At 35.5% G+C, this 26260-nt stretch overlaps 1 protein-coding gene across 7 annotated transcripts in view; it reads right to left on the bottom strand.

The window, feature by feature from the left end:
- The window catches only part of LOC141447210 (calcitonin gene-related peptide type 1 receptor-like), a 444034-nt gene that overhangs the window by 178752 nt on the left and 239022 nt on the right, over positions 1–26260 (bottom strand). For all 7 annotated transcript variants that reach the window (XM_074114519.1, XM_074114517.1, XM_074114518.1 and 4 more), the window contains one exon: positions 12277–12368. The gene's annotated coding sequence lies outside the window, so the exon portion shown is untranslated. The remainder of the gene's footprint in view (positions 1–12276; positions 12369–26260) is intronic.

Below are 26260 nucleotides of genomic sequence, written 5' to 3'. Positions count from 1 at the left end.
AGCAGCATTCCAGTGAAATTAGCAGATTATTTCCACTTTTTCCAATGGTTTTTACTTCTTGTTTCTCAAAATAGATCGATCCAACATGTACAATGTAGCATTGGCCTTAATATTAACTATCAAATACAGAAACAGCAGCATTCCAGTGAAATTAGCAGATTATTTCCACTTTTTCCAATGGTTGTTACTTCTTGTTTGTCAAAATAGATCGATCCAACATGTACAATCTAGTATTGGCCTTAATATTAACTATCAAATACAGAAACAGCAGCATTCCAGTGAAATTAGCAGATTATTTCCACTTTTTCCAATGGTTTTTACTTCTTGTTTCTCAAAATAGATCGACCCAACATGTACAATCTAGCATTGGCCTTAATATTAACGATCAAATACAAAAACAGCAGCATTCCAGTGAAATTAGCAGATTATTTCCACTTTTTCCAATGGTTGTTACTTCTTGTTTGTCAAAATAGATCGATCCAACATGTACAATCTAGTATTGGCCTTAATATTAACTATCAAATACAGAAACAGCAGCATTCCAGTGAAATTAGCAGATTATTTCCACTTTTTCCAATGGTTGTTACTTCTTGTTTGTCAAAATAGATCGATCCAACATGTACAATCTAGTATTGGCCTTAATATTAACTATCAAATACAGAAACAGCAGCATTCCAGTGAAATTAGCAGATTATTTCCACTTTTTCCAATGGTTTTTACTTCTTGTTTCTCAAAATAGATCGACCCAACATGTACAATCTAGCATTGGCCTTAATATTAACGATCAAATACAAAAACAGCAGCATTCCAGTGAAATTAGCAGATTATTTCCACTTTTTCCAATGGTTGTTACTTCTTGTTTGTCAAAATAGATCGATCCAACATGTACAATCTAGTATTGGCCTTAATATTAACTATCAAATACAGAAACAGCAGCATTCCAGTGAAATTAGCAGATTATTTCCACTTTTTCCAATGGTTGTTACTTCTTGTTTGTCAAAATAGATCGATCCAACATGTACAATCTAGTATTGGCCTTAATATTAACTATCAAATACAGAAACAGCAGCATTCCAGTGAAATTAGCAGATTATTTCCACTTTTTCCAATGGTTGTTACTTCTTGTTTGTCAAAATAGATCGATCCAACATGTACAATCTAGTATTGGCCTTAATATTAACTATCAAATACAGAAACAGCAGCATTCCAGTGAAATTAGCAGATTATTTCCACTTTTTCCAATGGTTTTTACTTCTTGTTTCTCAAAATAGATCGACCCAACATGTACAATCTAGTATTGGCCTTAATATTAACTATCAAATACAGAAACAGCAGCATTCCAGTGAAATTAGCAGATTATTTCCACTTTTTCCAATGGTTTTTACTTCTTGTTTCTCAAAATAGATCGACCCAACATGTACAATCTAGTATTGGCCTTAATATTAACTATCAAATACAGAAACAGCAGCATTCCAGTGAAATTAGCAGATTATTTCCACTTTTTCCAATGGTTTTTACTTCTTGTTTCTCAAAATAGATCGATCCAACATGTACAATCTAGTATTGGCCTTAATATTAACTATCAAATACAGAAACAGCAGCATTCCAGTGAAATTAGCAGATTATTTCCACTTTTTCCAATGGTTTTTACTTCTTGTTTCTCAAAATAGATCGACCCAACATGTACAATCTAGTATTGGCCTTAATATTAACGATCAAATACAGAAACAGCAGCATTCCAGTGAAATTAGCAGATTATTTCCACTTTTTCCAATGGTTGTTACTTCTTGTTTGTCAAAATAGATCGATCCAACATGTACAATCTAGTATTGGCCTTAATATTAACTATCAAATACAGAAACAGCAGCATTCCAGTGAAATTAGCAGATTATTTCCACTTTTTCCAATGGTTGTTACTTCTTGTTTGTCAAAATAGATCGATCCAACATGTACAATCTAGTATTGGCCTTAATATTAACTATCAAATACAGAAACAGCAGCATTCCAGTGAAATTAGCAGATTATTTCCACTTTTTCCAATGGTTTTTACTTCTTGTTTCTCAAAATAGATCGACCCAACATGTACAATCTAGCATTGGCCTTAATATTAACGATCAAATACAAAAACAGCAGCATTCCAGTGAAATTAGCAGACTATTTCCACTTTTTCCAATGGTTTTTACTTCTTGTTCCTCAAAATAGATCGACCCAACATGTACAATGTAGCATTGGCTTTAATATTAACTATCAAATACAGAAACAGCAGCATTACAGTGAAATTAGCAGAATATTTCCACTTTTTCCAATGGTTTTTACTTCTTGTTCCTCAAAATAGATCGACCCAACATGTACAATCTAGCATTACAGTGAAATTAGTAGACTATTTCCACTTTTTCCAATGGTTTTTACTTCTTGTTTCTCAAAATAGATCGACCCAATATGTACAATCTAGCATTGGCCTTAATATTAACTATCAAATACAGAAACAGCAGCATTACAGTGAAATTAGCAGACTACACCCACTTTTTCCAATGGTTTTTACTTCTTGTTTCTCAAAATAGATCGACCCAACATGTACAATCAAGCATTGGCCTTAATATTAACTATCAAATACAGAAACAGCAGCATTCCAGTGAAATTAGCAGACTATTTCCACTTTTTCCAATGGTTTTTACTTGTTGTTTCTCAAAATAGATCGACCCAACATGTACAATCAAGCATCGGCCTTAATATTAACTATCAAATACAGAAACAGCAGCATTCCAGTGAAATTAGCAGACTATTTCCACTTTTTCCAATGGTTTTTACTTCTTGTTTCTCAAAATAGATCGACCCAACATGTACAATCAAGCATTGGCCTTAATATTAACTATCAAATACAGAAACAGCAGCATTCCAGTGAAATTAGCAGACTATTTCCACTTTTTCCAATGGTTTTTACTTGTTGTTTCTCAAAATAGATCGACCCAACATGTACAATCAAGCATCGGCCTTAATATTAACTATCAAATACAGAAACAGCAGCATTCCAGTGAAATTAGCAGACTATTTCCACTTTTTCCAATGGTTTTTACTTCATGTTTCTCAAAATAGATCGACCCAACATGTACAATCTAGCATTGGCCTTAATATTAACTATCAAATACAGAAACAGCAGCATTACAGTGAAATTAGCAGACTACACCCACTTTTTCCAATGGTTTTTACTTCTTGTTTCTTAAAATACATCGACCTAACTTGTACAGTTACAGTCTAGCATTGGCCTTAATATTAACTATCACATACAGACAGACATCTATCTGATTAGGTAGCAGATAATGCGAGGGTTTTAAATGTTAATGTTATGGAACTTTGCTAGAGAAATGGTCAGCTTAGATAAAAGCGCTCAAATGTTTTACATATCTCTGCTTTGAATTGGAAAATTCAGAAATAGAATAAAGCGAGTCTCTACAATCCATTAAAATATAAGTACACGCAAGCATAATTTTATAAATAATTTAATAAAGCAGGGAGCTTGATGACGTGATTAAATGCAGTTGAAACGTAATTACTTATTCATAAAGTTATCTACGAAGAAGATAACGTATCTTTTCAAATGAACGTTTTATTCGCAAGGTTATGACGTTAAGATCAATTTATTTTATAATAACTGCCGCCAAGATAACTTGACTAGAACCTTTTCTCTAAAATTATAAAGTCGTTAACAACTTTAATATGAAATTGTTCGTGAACTTATTTTAATAAAAGTTGTAACGTAATTTTTTCTTTTTGATTGTTTATGGTTGTTTTCTCAGCAGTAATATTTTGTAAGCAAGGATAATAAAAACAATATTCTACACATTCTAATAGACAAAATTAATTCATTAATTGAAAACGTTCATTATAATCGATGAAAATCTTAATTGGTGGTTTAAAGTCAAATTGCTTCATCCAGATAATTAAACAAATTATTATTTTACTCGGTGCTGGTCTAGTTCTGCAGGGCACTTCAACCTGACCGGCATACTGCACCACCAAAACCCTAAATGGTTTAATAGCTAATAATCCACTTCTTCGTGGCGAAATGATTTTCTCAAACCGCAAAGAACCCCTATCTTAATACCACAACCTCGCGGTGGCAACGCAATTAAGACAGAAAGTGGCGTGAGAAACAGTTGCCTCCAGTTCTCTTGGCAAAACCACAAAGTGGCTGTAGGTTTAATAAACTCTTCACAGAGAGGTTTGGTTTTCTGAACTTAATGTGCTCATTTAAGGAGGCCAGTCTCCAGATTGTCCTTAATTTTGGAGTATTACAGCAAAATTTGATGCTCTATTCAAAGTATCTGCATAAAAATTCAATTCAATTTAAGATTCTATGGATAACTTTATATTGCGTTGACCGGAAAATAATGCAGGATTTTATGTTTTCTTTGAAATACCCCTCCAAATAGTAAACTGTTTATGTTTGTTAGACTTTTGGCTTTTATAAATGTAAACACTTATTAATCCTCTTTCAGACCAAAATGATCGTTTACCTCTGTAACATTTTGCTACTTGGAAATAATTCAGTCTTTACTAAGATGTCAAAGCGTGATTTTCGCATAATTTTTGTTTTACGAGTTCAAACTCGGGCCCCCAAACGGCCAGATATATCAACGATGTCTGGGGCGAAGGCAGTATAAGTGAGTGCACTGTTCAACGGTGGTTCCAGAGATTTGAGCCTTGAAAACAAAGAAGGCCGTGGAAGAAGTTCTGCCCTTGATGACTGTTGTTCTCCGAGCTTTGGTGGAAGAAAATCCCAGAACAACTGTTCCAGAGAACTGGCAGGGAAACTGGAAGTCAGCAAATCAACCGTCGATGACCATTTTAAGGCGATTGGGAAGGTGAAAAAGCTTGAAAGTTTTGGGTTCCTCCACACATTAAACGACCGCCAAAAAGATCAGCGGTATGAAATTTGTGCTGCATTTCTTTGCCGAAACAACAGCGATCATTTTCAAGAATTGTGACTTGCGATGAAAAGTGGATCCTCTACGACAACAGTAGGACGCTCTGGACAGTGGCTTGACAAAGGAGAAGCAGCACACAATTTTCTAAAGCCCCCAAATCATCAAAAAAAGGTGATGGTTACTGTTTGGTGAGCTTCATTTGGTCTGATTCATTACAGCTTCTTGAATCCTGGCAGAAACCACCATATTGTAACCAAATTGACGTAATGCATCAAGAAATTGGCTATAATGAAGCCATATTTAGTCAATCGAAAGGGAGGCCCATTCTGTTGTATGACAACGCTCGGCCACATATCTCACGTTTGACTTCCCGAAAATTGTTGGAGCTTGGCTATGAGACTCTGCCACACCCGCCCTACTCACCGGACCTCTCGCCTACTGATTACCATTTTTTTTTTTAGACACCTGGACCGCCATTTACAAAATAGAAAATAATTTATTGACCAAAGAACATTAGAAAATGCATTTTCTGAATTTATGAACTCTAAGGATTGCAAATTCTATACAGAGGGTTTGGGAAAAGTTACCCACACGTTGGCAGAAAGTAATGGAGACTATTTTGATTAATAAAAACAGTTATAAATCATTAATTCTTATTTTTTCTTTTAAAACCATAATCCTGCATTATTTTCGGGGCAACCCAATAATTGTAAGTACTTGTGGCAATTTATGCTAATTATAAATAGGATTGGATTTAAGGAAAAATATCTATTTTTTTTTTTTTAACTGGGATTAAGTAAAGCCGCCATTTCCGCTTATCACCCCATAAATAAAGCACATTTATTCTTTTAATTACAAAAGCTTATCACACAATTTATTTTAAAAATAAGTAGTTTAATTCGTTTAAAAAAGAAAAAATATTTTTCTTATATTAACGCAGGTAATGTAATTTTTTTTCACCAATATAATCAAACCTATAAAAGGAAGAAATATAGAGGTAAATCTGTAGTTCAATAAAGTGGAAATGATTTGCGTGATATTTGCTAGATGACTAAATCTAAAGATTTATATAAAGTATACATTCTCTGTCAATATAAATGGCGCTTACATCAATAATGTTCAGAAGTTATGGTATATTACCAATAGCTAAATAATAAATCTTAATTTTCAATACCAAAAAAGGCAGAAAATATTTTAATTCTTTACAAAATGATAATTTTTCCATTTTTATGCAATTTGATCTTATCTTAAAGTACGAACATACGGGGGTCGTTTGAAAAGTCCGTGCAAAAATAAAAACTACTTAATTTTTTGGGGTAAACCTTTTTTATTTTTCAACATAGTCTCCTTTTAGGCTTATACACTTCGTCCAACGCTGCTCTAGTTTGTTCATCCCTTCCGAATAATAGGATTTGTCCAAGTCTGAAAAATAGCCATTCGTTTCTGCAATCACCTCCTCGTTTGAATAAAATCTTTTTCCCGCCAGCCATTTCTTCATATTGGGGAACAAATAGTAGTCCGAGGGAGCCAAGTCTGGAGAATAGGGGGGGATGTGAAACGAGTTGGAACCCTATTTCCATTAATTTTGCGACCACAACTGCTGAGGTGTGAGCTGGTGCGTTGTCGTGATGGAAAAGGACTTTTTTGTGGGCGTTTTTCTTGCAGTTCGGTTTTCAAACGGTCCAATAACGATGAATAATATGCACCTGTAATAGTTTTACCCTTTTCCAGATAGTCGATGAGGATTATTTCTTGCGAATCCCAAAAGACAGTCGCCATAATCTTTCCGGCCGAAGGAACGGTCTTCGCCTTTTTTGGCGCAGATTCCCCCTTTGTAACACATTGTTTAGATTGTTCTTTGGTCTCAGGAGGGTAGTGATGTATCCATGTTTCATCCACAGTGACGAAACGACGCTTAAAGTCCTGCGGATTCTTCTGGAACAGCTGCAAACCGTCCTTGCAACACTTCACACGATTTCGTTTTTGGTCAAGCGTGAGCAATCGCGGCACCCATCTTGCAGATAGCTTTGTCATGTCCAAATGTTGATGCAAAATATTATGTACCCGTTCATTCGAGATGCCCACAGCACTAGCAATCTCACTCACCTTCACTCTTCTGTCATCCATCACCATATCATGGATTTTATCAATGATTTCTGGAGTAGTAACCTCAACAGGGCGTCCAGAACGTTTAGCGTCACTTGTGCCCATATGGTCACTCCGAAAATTTTGAAACCACTAATAAACTGTTCTAATCGAAGGTGCAGAGTCACCATAATGTTTATCAAGCTTCTCTTTAGTCTCCTGAGGCGTTTTGCCTTTCATAAAGTAGTGTTTAATCAACACACGAAATTCTTTTTCATCCATTTTTTGAAAATCACTCGACTTCCTCGATTCAAACGAATGCCAAACACAAAGAAATAGACCGATCTGGCTGAAACTTGGTGTGTGTTCTTCCAAGAGATGCTACTAACTAAACATAACCTCGATACGCGCCAGTGGTGCTATCTCTCTGACTTTGCATGGGCTTTTCAAACGACCCTCGTACTGTTAAAAACATATTGAGATCATATCTTACTGTTTGTACATAAATAAGGTTATTTGGGATCAAAATTACTGTTGAGCAATTGGAGTCTATACAATTTAGATTTTTTTTTTTAATTTGTTTATTTATTTTGCAACTGTAATAGATACAACAAGCAAAAGAGATGAGGTAAGGAAATGGCGCAAATACACGGGCACCCATATATATGTATATATGCACTTACATACACGTGCACGCACATGCATGTGCACCAAGAAGCGAGAGTGGAGTGAACGACGATCCATCCAGTGATGGAAGCCGTTAGTTCGCCACGTTGGCAAACTTACACAGCAACCATCCAAGGAGGTCGGCGTTGTATTGAGATGGTCGGGTGGCCACCGCCGCTTTAGTCTGCGCTGTGGATTTGAAGGAAGTGTTGTGAATCAGAGGGTTATAATGACTGTTCTAGATTTGAGTGGAGTTTTGTGTAGCGAGATTGGGGCTATTTCAGTAACGAGAGGAATATTTAGATCAGAGTGTATAGTATGATTGGAGACGTAGAAGGGAGCGTTAACTATTGTTCTTAGAATTTTAGACTGTAAGGTTTGAAGTCGGTTGATGTTCGATTTTTTGGCACTTCCATAGAGCTGGTATTCCGTACGTCCATATTGGGGCAAGTAGAGCGGTATATAGTGTTCGTTTGTTCGTCAGGGTCAGTTTTGATCGTTTGTCGAGTAGTCTTTTCAACATTTTATACCTGAGATTGAGGTCAGTTCGTTTGAGTCTTGTGTGGGGGTTCCAGTTAGTCGTTTGTCAAGATGTAGTCCGAGATATCGTACTTGGTTAGTAATTGGTATAGAAGTATTGTGGAAGGAGAGAGGAGGGAGAGTTTTCTTGTTTAGAGTGAATACTATGTATTTAGATTTCAATTCATTCACTTTGATTCTCCACTTTTGCAGCCAAGGCTCGAGAAGATTGAGGATTGGGGTGCACGGCATGCTGTTACAGGATCTAGATGAGGTGATACAATTGCAGTACCGTCGGCGAAAGTGAAAGTAATTGTAGTCGGGTGAGTTGGTAAGTCGGCAGTATAGAGAATATAAAGTAAGGGGGCTAGAATGCTTCCTTGAGGAACTCCAGCGAGTATTGGAAGGATAAGAGAAGAAGGAGAACCTTGTTTGACTAGGAAGAACGGAGGGATAAGACTTAAGGATGAGATAAATGGTAGAAGACAGTAAGGCGTTTGAGTTTATAGAACAGTCCCGTGTGCCATACTCGGTCGAATGTCTGAGATATGTCAAGGAAGACACCCGGGCAATACTGCCCTTGAAAGTAGCGCAATTTAGAAATATGTTAACGAAACCCGGCAATATTTCACATTGACAAATACATGTAGGGAATTGCAAATGTGTCGAACGAAATAAATAATTTTTTTTTAACAAAGAAAATAATATTTTCTTTACAGCTGAGATATTTATTGCTTGCATCAAATCGGCACTTAAACGAAAAGAAAAAAGATCACCAAGGTTAGAAGAAAAACTAAATGGTGAATTCGAAGCAAAAGGCAAATGATGTCGATGAAATTAAAATTTGAAAAGGCTGCAAACATCTTATCAGTGCCCATCTAATCTTATAATTATATTAATATTTTTCACGTCATACTGATTACGTAGTAATACGCTGCTTAATTGGACAAGGCTATTAATAAAACATTCCCATGGTGCACTATAACAACTACGCAATTAACTAATTTATTTATTGAATACAAAAATACGCTGATGAAGTGACGTAATAATTGCAATCAAGGCACTCATGGCATAAAGACTAATTATTAATTTAACTTCCAACCAGAGATAAAAACTATTAAGCTTCGTTAAATGAATCCATCATGGTATTTAATTAGGAGAGAGGACTGCAATTATGGTAAATAGCAGACAATAGGTCATTGTTATTGTAATTTTACAATAAACTACAATATTGACAGATAACGTACACGCTTCAGTTGATTTACCTGATCGTGATAATCTTTATAAAATGGCCACAATGTTCAATTTCAATTTTACGCAAAAATTGACAATAAAATTCTTAAATCTCCTTTATTATTTCGTTTGTCGTGTTCCTTTAGCCATTCTGATTATAGCAGAAGATCTCCTGACTAGGGCCCTCCTCAGACTACGAATTGGATTTTCTGGAAATGAGGCCTCAATATGTCGGTAATACAGGGTGAACCAGTAAGTATTGTCCATAGGCCCACTGTGTGAAGTACATCTAAAGTGGAGTTCAATGACGTATTGGCCAACTTCATATTTTCCACTGTTCTTGAATGACGTTTTTCTAAAAACATTACTTTTTTCCCAATAAAAATGTTATTACTCAGAAAGTTTTAGTCCGAATTCGATTCTGATAACACAGTTAGAAAGACAGATAAATTTCCTAAAAATTGACACCATTTCGAAGCATAAGTTATTCTCCGAACAGCCTCAATCTTCCTCCTGGATGCTGGAAAAATAAAAGTAATCGAAATTTTTAAGAAAACTCATTAGTCCCTTACGTGATCATTATCAGACCTAGATGCTGGCACTTTTTATAAAAATTTCCTTGCCTAATGGGCTTTCTAACGGTATATCATTTTCCAGGATTCCTTTTATCTTCGAACGAGAAATTACGTTTGTTTTACAAGAAAACGTGTTCACGAGCACACCAACAGTGTTAGTTATCAAGTTGTTTAATTCATTGAAAACTCTGGGTCAGTAGTCAATTTTTAAAGTAGGCTGTCTTAAAATAAGGAAGTCAAAGGTTACTAATTGTACTTTAAACATTTACTTCTGATCTAATTGAAATATTTGAGAAAATGTTAGGAAATATTTTAAACAAGTACTATTTTTTTAATCGAAGGTTAATTTGCTTAGTTTCAAATATGGTACAATAGAAAATTTTGAAACCAAGTCTAACAGATAAGGGAAGTTTTTTTGTAAGACACCTAGGTTCACCCTGTAGAAGCGTCGATAACGGACTGTTATTTATTTTATGTACACTTTGCAAATGTAAGCCTGTATAAGTCAGGATTGAAAAAGTATGAATGTCATTGGTAATGCTCTTTGTTTCTATTTTCGGATTAATGAAGGGATAAAATTAATACAGGAACAAACAATTAGTCACATATGTATCAAATATTAGCAAACTTTGTCATGATATTCGAAGGACATTATGGATATTTCTGTCACTAAGTAGCAATAGCAGCAAAATATAGCTGGGAAGATAATGAGGAACCCAAAAAAAATGAACAATAGAGGGCAGAGTAAACTTTTGCATCTTTTTTTAAGCTGACGGTCACTTATAATTTGCAATACAAAAAGCTGGTGAAATCATGCTCTATGAAATTGGATCAAAGATACAAATAAGATACCAATCAGAAATAAGACGCAAAACATGTTATGGCGGATAGAAACAAAGACAAATCCAATATAGAACACAACATATTATCAATAGAAAGTCAATTATTTAATACGAGGGTCGTTTGAAAAGTCCGTGCAAAAATAAAAACTACTTAATTTTTGGGGTAAACCTTTTTTATTTTTCAACATAGTCTCCTTTTAGGCTTATACACTTCGTCCAACGCTGCTCTAGTTTGTTGATCCCTTCCGAATAATAGGATTTGTCCAAGTCTGAAAAATAGCCATTCGTTTCTGCAATCACCTCCTCGTTTGAATAAAATCTTTTTCCCGCCAGCCATTTCTTCATATTGGGGAACAAATAGTAGTCCGCCGAGGGAGCCAAGTCTGGAGAATAGGGGGGATGTGAAACGAGTTGGAACCCTATTTCCATTAATTTTGCGACCACAACTGCTGAGGTGTGAGCTGGTGCGTTGTCGTGATGGAAAAGGACTTTTTTGTGGGCCAATCGTGGGCGTTTTTCTTGCAGCTCGGTTTTCAAACGGTCCAATAACGATGAATAATATGCACCTGTAATAGTTTTACCCTTTTCCAGATAGTCGATGAGGATTATTCCTTGCGAATCCCAAAAGACAGTCGCCATAATGTTTCCGGCCGAAGGAACGGTCTTCGCCTTTTTTGGCGCAGATTCCCCCTTGGTAACCCATTGTTTAGATTGTTCTTTGGTCTCAGGAGTGTAGTGATGTATCCTTGTTTCATGCACAGTGACGAAACGACGCTTAAAGTCCTGCGGATTCTTCTGGAACAGCTGCAAACCGTCCTTGCAACACTTCACACGATTTCGTTTTTGGTCAAGCGTGAGCAATCGCGGCACCCATCTTGCGGATAGCTTTGTCATGTCCAAATGTTGATGCTAAATATTATGTACCCGTCAATTCGAGATGCCCACAGCACTAGCAATCTCACGCACCTTCACTCTTCTGTCATCCATCACCATATCATGGATTTTATCAATGATTTCTGGAATAGTAACCTCAACAGGGCGTCCAGAACGTTCAGCGTCACTTGTGCCCATATGGCCACTCCAAAAATTTTGAAACCACTTATAAACTGTTCTAATCGAAGGTGCAGGAGTCACCATAATGTTTATCAAGCTTCTCTTTAGTCTCCTGAGGCGTTTTGCCTTTCATAAAGTAGTGTTTAATCAACACACGAAATTCTTTTTCGTCCATTTTTTGAAAATCACTCGACTTCCTCGATTCAAACGAATGCCAAACACAAAGAAATAGACCGATCTGACTGAATCTTGGTGTGTGTTCTTCCAAGAGATGCTACTAACTAAACATTACCTCGATACGCGCCAGTAGTGCTATCTCTCTGACTTTGCACGGATTTTTCAAACGACCCTCGTAAATAGGAAACAATGATAACTTACCGTTCAACAGCTATGTCAATTGAGTTAGCATCAAAATATTATCTAGTGGCAAAGAGTGTCTCGGACGCCATCACTGGAATATCAATCTGCTCCTGGAATGTACAAGAAATATTCTTTTTAGAGGCAAATATTTTTTATGCAATCAAAAAGTTAGCTTAACGCTACCCAACTGGAGCGTAAATAAGTGTTCTATTAACAGACCAAAATTACTAAAATAAAAGTACCATTATGCAAAGTTATTTAAAACTTTTTTTAAAATCTTTTATTGAAATTTGCGACTGCAACGGTTGTTGCAACAAGCAAATGCGATGTAATATAGTGTCTTGATTGAAGATTGGAGAAGGCACCCAGTGGCGTCACTCCATTAACGTGATCAGATCACTATGCTATTATGAGGAGAGTAGATCGCGGGGGGCCATCTTCTCTTCAATCTCCTTGGAGGATTACCTGGCAATATGGAATAAGATAAGTGTTCAATTAAAGGATTAGGATGAGCTGCTGTAAAGGAGAGAAATTTTAAGATACGAGTTTTAGTAAGGTCGTTAATGAAAGGGATTTTGAGAGCATTATGAATGGTGAGGTTAGATACATAGAACGGAGCGTTAAGTAGTTTTCGTAGTATTTTTTGATTGTAAAGTCTGGAGGCGTAGAGAGTTGGAACGATTAGTCGATCCCCCATACTTTGATACCGTATGACCAAATAGGTCGCAGTAACAGCAGTTATAAGAGTCTTTTTCAATGTAGGTTAAGTTTCGAACGTTTGTCAAGTAGTCTGGCGAGAAGTTTTGTAGCGTTGGTTAGTTTCTTGTCTTTTCAGTCTAGTATGGGGATTCCACGTCAACCACGTTTGTCTAGGTACAGTCCAACGTAGCGTAACTTTGTCCACAGTTGGAATAGGAGTTTGGTTCAAGATGACAGGAGGTAGGATTTTTCGTCTTAGAGTAGATACTATAAACTTTGACTTCGTAACGTTGGTTTTGATTCTCCATTTGAAGTGGTTGATGTGTATTTGTAGAGTTCGTGTAGCAATAAAAGGATCATAATAAGGAGATAAGATAGCAGTATCGTCAGCAAAAGTGGAGAGGATAGTATTTGGGTGTTATTTAAACCTAAATATTAAATTTGAATCAATTAATATTTAACATGTTAAGCTAACAATTTATCTGTTAAATTTCTATATCAGCTTTTTTGTTTTAAATGTTTTTAATACCGAGACAATTTTAACAACGACTTCGACTTCAAATTCTTGTTTTTTTAGCTCGTTGTCTTTTGTAGAAATATCAACCGACTTTGCGTCTGTTTTTTCCTTAAAACCCTGGTTATTTGGTACTGCTACAGTATTCAAGTCTTAAAATTTCTCTTATAATCTGGTGAATTTCATTTATTCTTTTAACTTAAGACTTAATCAAGAAATACTTTTTATATACAAACTTACTGTTTTCTACTTTAACAAAGTATAAAACTTTTTATAAATAAATACAAAAAAAAACAGATTATTATTAAATTTTTCTTGGACAATTTATAAAACAAAGATATACCTAAAAGAATTTTAAAAAATAAAAAAGATTATAATTTTCATTAATAATGAAAGATCAAGTGTGCATTGGATAGAGAAAAAAATTAAAGTAAAATACACAATCTTTTATTTGAGTCTTTTCGTTGAAAGAGCTTTTTTGAAGGCTATTAGTTATTATTATTAGTGTAATTCCCCTAGTCAAAACAAAATTGGGCAGCTCAAAATAACATTTACTCCTTTAACTTTCAAAAACAAGTTAAAGGTTAGAGGTAAACAAAATAAATTAGACCAGTTTTACAGTAAACGCAGCGCTTATGCTAAGTTGACTTCAGTAGGGTCAATTTCTCTGATTAAATACATCAAAGAAGCACACAATATTTTTACAGTAACTTGGGTGACTGGACAGGATCTGCAGACCCTTGGTAATAGTTGAAGTAGTAGTAAATTTAGTTAAAATAGAGTTGTATTGACTTGGGATAGTTTATATTTGATCTCGTGAGACTGGATTGCTCATACTAAAAAGTACACTCCGGGACCAGGAGAGGGGAAATCTATCCCTGTACCGCAATATATCTAAGCAGTCCACTTATTTAACCACTCTGAGCTGTGGCCCCCTTACTTCTATTTAACCATCAAGAAACAGAAGATTGATGAGCCGTTCCACAGCACAACTCGATTAGCTCCATAAAACAAAATCAATGGAGAAATACGATGAAATAATGTACATTGTTTTTTATAATTCTATTTATAATATTTTTTTAAATCCTTTTATTGAGATTTACACCTGTACCTACAGGGTACAATAAGCAGATGAGTGTACAATAAGTGTATAAATAAATAACGTGGCAGACGTGAATGACGGTCATCCAGTGATGGCCGCCATTAGTCAACCCAGTTGGTCATGGGGCCAACCGCGCCTCAGCCGTCTTCCAGGATTGGAGGGTAGCGGTAGTTGCAAACTAGTTTGCAGCTAAAGGGTTAGGATGAAATGAGAGTTTTAGATGAAAATTTTTATATCGGATTTTGGCAACTTCGGAGATGAGTGGAATTTGGAGATCTGTATAGATTGTGTGTGGTTGCTAACATAGAATGGAGCGTCTACGATGCGGCGGAGTATTTTGGATTGGAGGTGTTTGCACAGTTTATTGATGTTGGATTTTTTTAGCTGTTCCGTAAAGTTCGAGTCCGTAAGGTCCATATTGGTGTGAGAAGAGCTGTATAGAGAAATCATTTGTTCTGTAGTGAGAGTTTTGAGCGTTTGTCAAGTAGTCTGGTCTAGAGGTTTGTACGAGGGTCGTTTGAAAAGTCCGTGCAAAGTCAGAGAGATAGCACTACTGGCGCGTATCGAGGTTATGTTTAGTTAGTAGCATCTCTTGGAAGAACACACACCAAGTTTCAGCCAGATCGGTCTATTTCTTTGTGTTTGGCATTCGTTTGAATCGAGGAAGTCGAGTGATTTTCAAAAAATGGACGAAAAAGAATTTCGTGTGTTGATTAAACACTACTTTATGAAAGGCAAAACGCCTCAGGAGACTAAAGAGAAGCTTGATAAACATTATGGTGACTCTGCACCTTCGATTAGAACAGTTTATAAGTGGTTTCAAAATTTTCGGAGTGGCCATATGGGCACAAGTGACGCTGAACGTTCTGGACGCCCTGTTGAGGTTACTACTCCAGAAATCATTGATAAAATCCATGATATGGTGATGGATGACAGAAGAGTGAAGGTGCGTGAGATTGCTAGTGCTGTGGGCATCTTAGATGGGTGCCGCGATTGCTCACGCTTGACCAAAAACGAAATCGTGTGAAGTGTTGCAAGGACGGTTTGCAGCTGTTCCAGAAGAATCCGCAGGACTTTAAGCGTCGTTTCGTCACTGTGCATGAAACAAGGATACATCACTACACTCCTGAGACCAAAGAACAATCTAAACAATGGGTTACCAAGGGGGAATCTGCGCCAAAAAAGGCGAAGACCGTTCCTTCGTCCGGAAAGATTATGGCGACTGTCTTTTGGGATTCGCAAGGAATAATCCTCATCGACTATCTGGAAAAGGGTAAAACTATTACAGGTGCATATTATTCATCGTTATTGGACCGTTTGAAAACCGAGCTGCAAGAAAAACGCCCACGATTGGCCCACAAAAAAGTCCTTTTCCATCTCGACAACGCACCAGCTCACACCTCAGCAGTTGTGGTCGCAAAATTAATGGAAATAGGGTTCCAACTTGTTTCACATCCTCCCCCTATTCACCAGACTTGGCTCCCTCGGACTACTATTTCTTCCCCAATATGAAGAAATGGCTCGCGGGAAAAAGATTTTATTCAAACGAGGAGGTGATTGCAGAAACGAATGGCTATTTTTCAGACTTGGACAAATCCTATTATTCGGAAGGGATCAACAAACTAGAGCAGCGTTGGACGAAGTGTATAAGCCTAAAAGGAGACTATGTTGAAAAATAAAAAAGGTTTACCCCAAAAAATTAAGTAGTTTTTATTTTTGCACGGACTTTTCAAACGACCCTCGTATAGTTTGTTTAGTTCGGTACGTTTAAGCCTGCTACTGAATTTGAGTTGAATTATAGCAACGATTTACATTGGAGTACGAAGTTAATAAAATTGTCTTCTGAAATATATTATTTATTGTTTTATGGCCAAAAACCATAAAGTTTGGTTCTTTGAATGGTGTTAATCTTTATTATTTAGGGAGATTTATTATAAATATAAAAAGCTATGACTGAACCGAGTGTTTTGATGCTTAAATTTAAGATATTTCAAAAAAAATGGTAGAGTTAAATCAATTTATGCAGTAAATGGCTCATATTTTACGCATGTTCAGTTCTTTGAGTTCTTTATTTTGGAGACAAATATCACTTCTGTGTCTAGATAGCGAACTGTGGAGGATTCAAGATGCTGAAAACCAAAGCATAGCAAAGTTAGATTCGATTCAAATTCAGAATCTCCACCGTGTAGAGTTCAGCTATCAGTAAAAGTAGAATTAATTGTTTTACTTATTTATTTAAATTAATGCATGTATACAACTGAAGCCATTGTTGCTGCGTCTCCAGACGTCGTATTTCTCAATCTATCACTAGACCTACCTAGATCTATCACTAAAAGTAAAGGCTTCAGTAATCTAGTCACCACTGAATAATGATAAAGTTTATGAAAGAGTGACCAGAGAATGTTTAACATTAAAGCAATAATTTTCCACAAAACGTGTAAAAGCTGTTAACAAATCTAATATTTTAAACAAACAATGCTACCAATTTTTATAAAAGTTATTCACATTTGTACATATTCCATCTTTAATAAGATGCAGATGAATTTCAAGTCAAAATCTATCGCAACGAAAAAGAGAAACGTCTCTTAACACTGCATTGCCAATTCGAAGTCAATCTGACTCCAAAAAAAAAAAAAAAAAATAGGAATGGTCTCTGTTTTCCCACATCTCATAGCTATCCCAAAATGCTCTTAGATATGCTATCCCCATTCGATAGTCACGAGCTGAAGACCATGGAATACTTAGTTTCCTTTTTGCAGATTAGTTTACTTGAATCATAAGAGTCATTTTCAACTCCAGATTGGCATTACACCGTAAATATATCGGAGTCATTTCGACTCCTGATTGGTAATGTAAGTAGATTTTCTGTTATCATCTTGACTCCAGATTATTGCCTAAATGCTTGTTTGATAAATTTGACATAATTTTCATAGAAAGTATCAAGGCACAAGAAAAAAAAGCCTCTTTCTAGAATTGATTTTTGGTCCGAATTGCAGCAAAAACTTGCAGCGAATTGGGTAATTTCCGATCCACAGAAATTGAAAAAATAGTGAATGTAATTAAAAAAATGAATAAGTCCCTGATCAGAAGGCAGCCAATCAGGGTTCTAGAAAATACTGCGAAATTACTGCGATCCTAAGTTGAAGTTAATTCCTTCTGCGTGAAATTTTAAAGCTGATTTGTGGACAAAATTTGTTTTTTCGCTCTTAATTTCTATTCTTTCTCATCCTTTAATGCAAATTTTATTATTAAAATTGAAATCAATATATAAAAAAAAGATAAAAATAAATTATGGAGTCAATATGACTCCACATTGGCAATAACTGACTAAGTTCGAGCAACTTACTACCAAATAATTAGTTCCATAAATCTAAGCAATAAGATACGTCCAGCCATTGTTCTGTAACAAATCTGAAGACATCCTAAACCAGTATTAACCTGCCGAGTGTTATTATGGAGGATATTCAACCACGTTGATTGATGCCAGCCTAAAACCCATTTCTAACACCGATGCTAAGGGTTGTTGAAGCTATAGGGGTCTACTAATTTCACTTCTACCTTGATATAGAAGCAACAATATTCTGAAAGTCAAGAAAAATTAATTTCACAGATAAGGTGTAACATATTACCATATTTTAGATCACGCGTATAGCAGGCTCTCTAATATTCTCTGTCATAAATTTACTGAGGTAGGTAATAAAAAAAATGGTTTCTCATTTTTTATAATTACTTTCTAGACTAGAGTCAGAGATATGAAAAATATAATAATGAAACTTGTGACAAATATAGTGAGAGGTTTTTTTTAAAAAAATAAAAAGGTAATATAGAAGAAAAAAGTTAATAAAAAAGAATCAACCAAATGACGGTTTAAAAAAAAAAGCTCTTTTGGTCTGTCTGAACGTTTTGCTGATTTCAAAGGTTATACTTTAAAATTGTATAAAGAAACAATTTAATAAAAACGAGCTCAATTATCGTCGGCATATTTTTTTTTCAACTAAAAAACAGGAAATGTAATGAACAATATACAAACCTCTCTACCCTTAAAATCAAGGGGCTTTGAACAATTGAACAAGAACAGTGTGGCAAATAATAACCGCAATTCCACTAACAGATCTTCCATGAAATTCAATTTGAATATACAGGGTGAGGTGAATACTAGTAAGTAATGTCCATAGGCCTACTGTGTGAAGTACATCTAAAGTGGAGTTCAATGACGTATTGGCCAACTTCATATTTTCCACTGTTCTTGAATGACGTTTTTCTAAAATCATTACTTTTTTGCAATAAAAATGTTATAACTCAGAAAGTTTTAGTCCGAATTCGTCTCTGATGACACGATTAGAAAGACAGATAAATTTTCTAAAAATTGATACCATTTCGAAGCATTAGTTATTCTCCAAACAGCCTCAATCTTCCTCCTTGGTGCTGGAAAAATAAAAGTAATCGAAATTTTTAAGAAAACTCATTAGGCCCTTACGTGATCATTATCAGACCTAGGTACTGGCACTTTTTAGTAAAAGTTTCCTTGTCTAATGGGCTTTCAAACGGTATATCATTTTCCAGGATTCCTTTTATCTTCGTACGAGAAATTACGTTTGTTTTTACAAGAAAACGTGTTCACGAGCACTCAACAGTGTTAGTTATCAAGTTGTTAGTTCAAGTTGTAACCTTTGACTTCCTTATTTTAAGACAATCTACTTTAAAAATTGACTACTGGTCCATCTAAAAGAGTTTTCAATGAATTAAACAACTTGATAAACTAACACTGTTGAGTGCTCGTGAACACGTTTTCTTGTAAAACAAACGTAATTTCTCATACGAAGATAAAAGGAAACCCTGGAAAATGATATACCGTTTGAAAGCCCATTAGACAAGGAAACTTTTACTAAAAAGTGCCAGCACCTAGGTCTGATAATGATCACGTAAGAGCCTAATGAGTTTTCTTAAAATTTTCGATTACTTTTATTTTTCCAGTATCCAGGAGGAAGATTGAGGCTGTTTAGAGAATAACTTTTGCTTCGAAATGGTATCAATTTTTAGAAAATTTATCTGTCTTTCTAACCGTGCAATCAGAATCGAATTCGGACTAAAACTTTCTGAGTAATAACATTTTTATTGGAAAAAAGTAATGATTTTAGACAAAAAAAAAATTAAGTGACGTCACTCAAGAACAGTGGAAAATATGAAGTTGGCCAATAAGTCATTTAACTCCACTTTAGATGTACTACACGCAGTAGGCCTATTGACAATACTTACTGGTTCAACCTGTATATGAAAAATAAACCAAAATAATGTTTTCAACATCCATATTTTTTTTGGGCAAATCCCTCGTGAGATGTGTGAAGTTGTAGGAACTTTCAGTTTTTTAACAGATGTTTGTGTACTTAAAACTTGAAATTCAAGATATCTTAAGAAATGGCTAACTAATGGAGGTAGACTTCGGATTGTACAGTAGATTTTGAGATTATCTTTGTGTAGATAAAGATCCTAAATAAGAGGAATTTGTAATAAGAGTATTTTAATACTGAAATGTAGACTGAATCCAGTTTGCATTATGGGTAAGTTATGCTAACTAGGTTATTTTGTACCAAACTCAGTGGTTTATTTTAATACATATTGAACATAATATTTTATAGACATAACAGAAATATTACAATGTTCTTAGTAATAAAGTTTAGGTGATAAAAATTTAAGTCGTTCTGTTAGCCAATATAAATGTTGAAAACGTAAATGGCCATAATGATACGTTAGTACAGGACTACCAACCTTTTAATATCATGACAGTAAAACATCATCTTCGTAAATGACCTTACTAGTTTTATGTTCCCAGCTTGGTCTAGCCTTAGACCAATACTTCTAGTTTTGTCATTAAATGAGTACTTTATATATTTTCAATTTAAAAATGGAAATCATTCGTCTATGATATTTTTCCAATGTTCCTACCAGATTAGCACTCTTTGATACTTCTTAAATGATCTTGAAGGTTTCTCAAGTAATGGTAAATATTTAAGACTTATCACTGGATTTCTGGATATCAACAAATCTTGGATAGTAAGAAGTTTGATCGGCTGGTGAAGGCCTGTGATATTGTTTCCGACAATTGTTGGACTGGCTGTTACCAGTAACAAGAAGAAGAACTTATGCAAAGATTAATTGTGCGAACTAGAGGAGGATTTCGATTTTCTATCGGTTAAGAAAGGGTTTCATCTATAGTATTTATGTGGCAAGGATCCTTTGTTAAATATTAATAACTCGGATATCTCTGAAATTGTCACCTAATACTACCTAGCCTTCGTTACTGAATAATTACAAGAAATGATAGATTATCCTGCATAAGATTTAGATGTTGCATAATTTTTCTATTCTCTACTTGCAGTTTGTTACATTCTTGTCGAATTTTTTCGGTATTCTCGGATTTTTTTACTCGAATATTACTTGGCAATAATTACAAAAATTTCTAGTTCTTTTATAAAATCGCCATTACTGCTACAGTATTTCTTTAGACTTCTTGTTTTTCTCATGGAGCCTTTACAATATGATTTCGATTTCTTGGCATTATAAAGAGAGGATCAAGTTTGACGTTCCTTTAAAAATCCTTCGTATCATAATTTTTTTTGAATTTAAAGATCTTAAAACAAATTTTAAATTATTTATTTTATTCATTTATCAATTAGCAGCAAGAGACTACACGTACGAAAAGAAAGATATTAAGAGTAGTTCCCTAAATTATTGTTCATTATTTTTATTATTATTATTTTTTTAAATCTTTTATTGGAATTTACAACTGCAACGATTGTTGCAACAATAAAAAAAAATTCGTGAAAATCACGAGCGGAGAAGGCACCCAGTGGTGTCACTCCAGTAATGGTGCTCTTGCTATACTGCTCTCACGATAAGAGTAGATCACGGGGCCATCTTCTCTTCAATCTCCTTAGAGGATTACCTGGTAATGTGGAGGAAGACAGGTGCTCTATGAGAGGGTTAGGATGAGCTGCTGTAGAGTGGAATGATGAATTAGAGAAAACGAGTGTTAGCAAGATCTGGAATAAAAGGGATTTTGAGGTCATTATGGATGGTGAGGTTAGATACATAGAACGGAGCGTTTAGAAGTTTTCGAAGTATTTTTTGGACTGTAATGTCTGGAGGAGTAGTGAGTTGGAACGCTTAGTCGATCCGCCATACTTCGATGCCGTATGACCAAATAGGTCGCAGTAACAGTAGATATACGAGGGTCGTTTGAAAAGTCCGTGCAAAGTCAGAGAGATAGCACCACTGGCACGTATCGAGGTTATGTTTAGTTAGTAGCATCTCTTGGAAGAACACACACCAAGTTTCAGCCAGATCGGTCTATTTCTTTGTGTTTGGCATTCGTTTGAATCGAGAAAGTCGAGTGATTTTCAAAAAATGGACGAAAAAGAATTTCGTGTGTTGATTAAACACTACTTTATGAAAGGCAAAACGCCTCAGGAGACTAAAGAGAAGCTTGATAAACATTATGGTGACTCCTGCACCTTCGATTAAAACAGTTTATAAGTGGTTTCAAAATTTTTGGAGTGGCCATATGGGCACAAGTGACGCTGAACTTTCTGGACGCCCTGTTGAGGTTACTACTCCAGAAATCATTGATAAAATCCATGATATGGTGGTGGATGACAGAAGAGTGAAGGTGCGTGAGATTGCTAGTGCTGTGGGCATCTTGAATGAACGGGTACATAATATTTTGCATCAACATTTGGACATGACAAAGCTATCCGCAAGATGGGTGCCGCAATTGCTCACGCTTGACCAAAAACGAAATCGTGTGAAGTGTTGCAAGGACGTTTTGCAGCTGTTCCAGAAGAATCCGCAGGACTTTAAGCGTCGTTTCGTCACTGTGGATGAAACATGGATACATCACTACACTCCTGAGACCAAATGAACAATCTAAACAATGGGTTACCAAGGGGGAGTCTGCGCCAAAAAAGGCGAAGACCGTTCCTTCGGCCGGAAAGATTATGGCGACTGTCTTTTGGGATTCGCAAGGAATAATCCTCATCGACAATCTGGAAAAGGGTAAAACTATTACAGGTGCATATTATTCATCGTTATTTGACCGTTTGAAAACCGAGCTGCAAGAAAAACGCCCACGATTGGCCCACAAAAAAGTCCTTTTCCATCACGACAACGCACCAGCTCACACCTCAGCAGTTGTGGTCGCAAAATTAATGGAAATAGGGTTCCAACTCGTTTCACATCCTCCCCCTATTCACCAGACTTGGCTCCCTCGGACTACTATTTGTTCCCCAATATGAAGAAATGGCTGGCGGGAAAAAGATTTTATTCAAACGAGGAGGTGATTGCAGAAACGAATGGCTATTTTTCAGACTTGGACAAATCCTATTATTCGGAAGGGATGAACAAACTAGAGCAGCGTTGGACGAAGTGTATAAGCCTAAAAGGAGACTATGTTGAAAAATAAAAAAGGTTTACCCCAAAAAATTAAGTAGTTTTTATTTTTGCACGGACTTTTCAAACGACCCTCGTAAGAGTCTTTTGTTATGTAGGTTAAGTTTCGAACGTAGTCTGGCGAGAAGTTTTGTAGCGTTGGTTAGTTTCTTGTCTTTTCAGTCTATTATCGGGATTCCATGACAACCGTTTGTCTAGGTGCAGTCCAAGGTAGCGTACTTTGTCCACAGTTGGTACAGGAGTTTGGTTCAAGATGATAGGAGCTGGGATTTTCCGTCTTAGAGTAAATACTATAAATTTTGATTTCGTAACGTTAGTTTTGATTCGCCATTTGAAAAGCCAGTCCTGTGATCTTTATTTTTATTTATTTTTCTGTTAAGACTGTGTTAACATAATTCAGAAAGAATTTCAGATTAATAATTTATAATAAATAAGACGTTCCTACTTAAAATTTATTAATCATACATAGATAGAAGAATTTCTGAAATTTTCTAATACTAAAGATTCTATAACACGTGTTTAATGATTAGAATCTTGATATTCAATATTGAAAGTTGCTGATGTATGCTGACATCATACTTTGAATACACAATGCGTCTACAATTCCTCCGTTAGAATACTGATGCTTTCGAAGTAGGGTACTAAATCGGTTATCAATTGCCCTATACAAGATGCTGTGATCTCTAAAACTCAGGTTCTAAAGAGTATTTCTTGTTTTTATTGAGTAAATAAACTAAAAATCTAGTTTTTCTGTGATAAAAACTAGTTAAAAATGAAACTGTTTTTAGATATTAAAGTGTAAAAAAAATATTGAAGACCATTCCGAGAGGGTTACCATCAAAGAAGATGGAAACCTCAAAAAAGTGGACTCATTGAGTAACAAATTTCCTGTTTCAAGAAGTTTCTGCAAACCCTGAAGTCTAGTTGTACATTTATCACAAAACGTATGACCGTACATTATACAAAAAAAATAGCACTTTAGAGGAAATCTACGCACTTCCTCTTTGAGAATTAATTTATTCGAATATTTCTGGCAAAAATATTTCTCAAGCCTTCCATCGCTACATGATTTTATAATCAAAATTTCGAAGTTGTTTTTGAGAAAATTCTTAAAAAAAAAAAAAATGCCTCCCAAATCTATTCTAAGTGGCACTTACGTCGCTCAGTCCATTTTTTTTTGAAGTAGGGTGTGTTTGTGTGAGAATAGGTCCTCAAAATTAATTCTTACTAACATTACGTAGGTGGAAAGTTAATAAAATTTAACAGTAATAACTAGGGAACGGATTCGTATGTATTTACATATTTTTTTCTAGGCAATTTACAGACGTTTTTCAACTAGAAGTATTCATACTGACACTCTTTAAGCCGTTTGAGCCTACTTTTATTTCACATATTTCCACATATTTGGATGTTATCGCATATTTATACATATTTGATTAAAATAAATAAATATTTCTACATATTTAATCAAAATATGTACATATTTTTCATTTTGGGCATATTTTCATAATTGGGAGGTGGTTGACAGGAACTGTGAACCACAGACTGTGAATCACAGTGGTTAAAAAAGTGTTTTTAAAAGCACCAAGTCGCATTAAAATGCTAAAAGATCTCTATCCAGACTTGTGCCTTCCACTAGAACCAATATTGACAAGATGGGGTACTTGGCTGGAAGCAGCTCAGTATTACTATGAAAACTACAATAAAATCAAGAATGTCCTTTCACATCTCGAAGTCGAAGCAGTAGCGATAAATACAGCCAAGTCTTTATTCGAGAAACCTAATTTAAGGAACGACCTTGCATTCATTTCTGACAATTGCGTATTTCTTGCACAAGCCATTACCCAACTTGAGTCCCAAAATGTTCGACTGACAGAAAACGTGTCCAACGTTAAAAAAGTCATCGAAAAGGTGGAAGGAATACCTGGGAGTAAGGGAGATCTGATCAGATCAAAACTGGTAGAAGTACTGAGCAAGAACAAAGGGTGGGAGACCATCTGCCAGATTTCTGATATTATCAGTGGAACAGAAGTCACCTCAGAACATCGTGTACCCTTTACAACCAACGAGATAACTTCTTTCAGCAAGGCACCTATAACATCTGTAGATGTTTTTTTTTTTTTTTTTTTTTATGATTTAAGGCGCGTTAACATCTAAGGTTATTGGCGCCCGGAGCTTTTTTCAGTGCACTGCCGGCCTCCGGAAGTGTTCTCTCGTTACAGACAACACTGTCTATCACCGGACAGTGAGCTGTAAGAAGCTCCTAGGAAGAGAAAATCTAAGGGTCAGCTGCTGGATGTTGAACGATCTTTTAGTCGTTAGAAGTCCATCTTACGCCCAGATCGTCGTCACTTTACGTTCCAACATTTGAAATTTCATATGGTTGCAAACAATTTCGAAGAGTGAAGTTTTCAAAATTGAAAATTTAACACATCTTTTTATAAATAGTAAAAATCTTCTTTGTTCCAAATAAATTATTATAAATTGTAAAAATGTTCTTTTCTTGTATAAATAATTATAACTTGCCCCCCCCCCCAAAAATGTCCATTTTACTTAAATATTCCAGAAAATATTTTAAGAAAATCACATATTTTCCACATAATTGACGAAAACAAATGCATATTTTAGTTAAATATTTGGCATTTTTAAATACATAAAAATCCGTTCCTTAGTAATAACACTTCAGGCAGCGGTTCTCAATCTGTGGGTCGCGATCCCGGCGGGAGTCGAACGACCAAAACACAGGGGTCGCCTAAAGCCATCGAAAAATACAAATTTCCGATGGCTTTAGCCGCTGAGAAGCCGCGTTACCGTCTGCAGCAGCGCTATTCTGCAGGAACGCACGCCGTTATGGCTGTTAATGTTATTTATTAGTAATTAGAATTAGTAATAAATATTTCTCAATATACAGGGTGATCCATTTAAAACGCACCAATCGCTAATAACTTTTTTGGAAAGCGGAATTCCGAAAAAACCCACGAGGTAAATTATATGTATTTATCGGTCTACTTTTAAAATTTTTCACCCCCGATGCTGTATCTTCATTTTTTGCGGAGTTACGGCCAAAAACCCGATTGGGTGACCACTGGTTGTGACACTGATTATGAACAACTACGTAAAAAATTGTGAAAAATGACGTCTACCCCGTTTTGCTATCTCTAATATTAGTCGAGATATTTAAGATCAAAGTTACAATGCGTATGCAGTCATTCTTATTATTTAAAAAATCATAATACTTTTTT

Source organism: Rhodnius prolixus, unplaced genomic scaffold, assembly GCF_049639745.1.
Source record: "Rhodnius prolixus isolate KJV_2025 unplaced genomic scaffold, Rpr scaffold_7, whole genome shotgun sequence".
Taxonomy (NCBI): Eukaryota; Metazoa; Arthropoda; class Insecta; order Hemiptera; family Reduviidae; genus Rhodnius; species Rhodnius prolixus.
The sequence above is the reverse complement of the archived record's forward strand: the minus strand, read 5'-3'. Positions and strand labels throughout refer to the sequence as shown.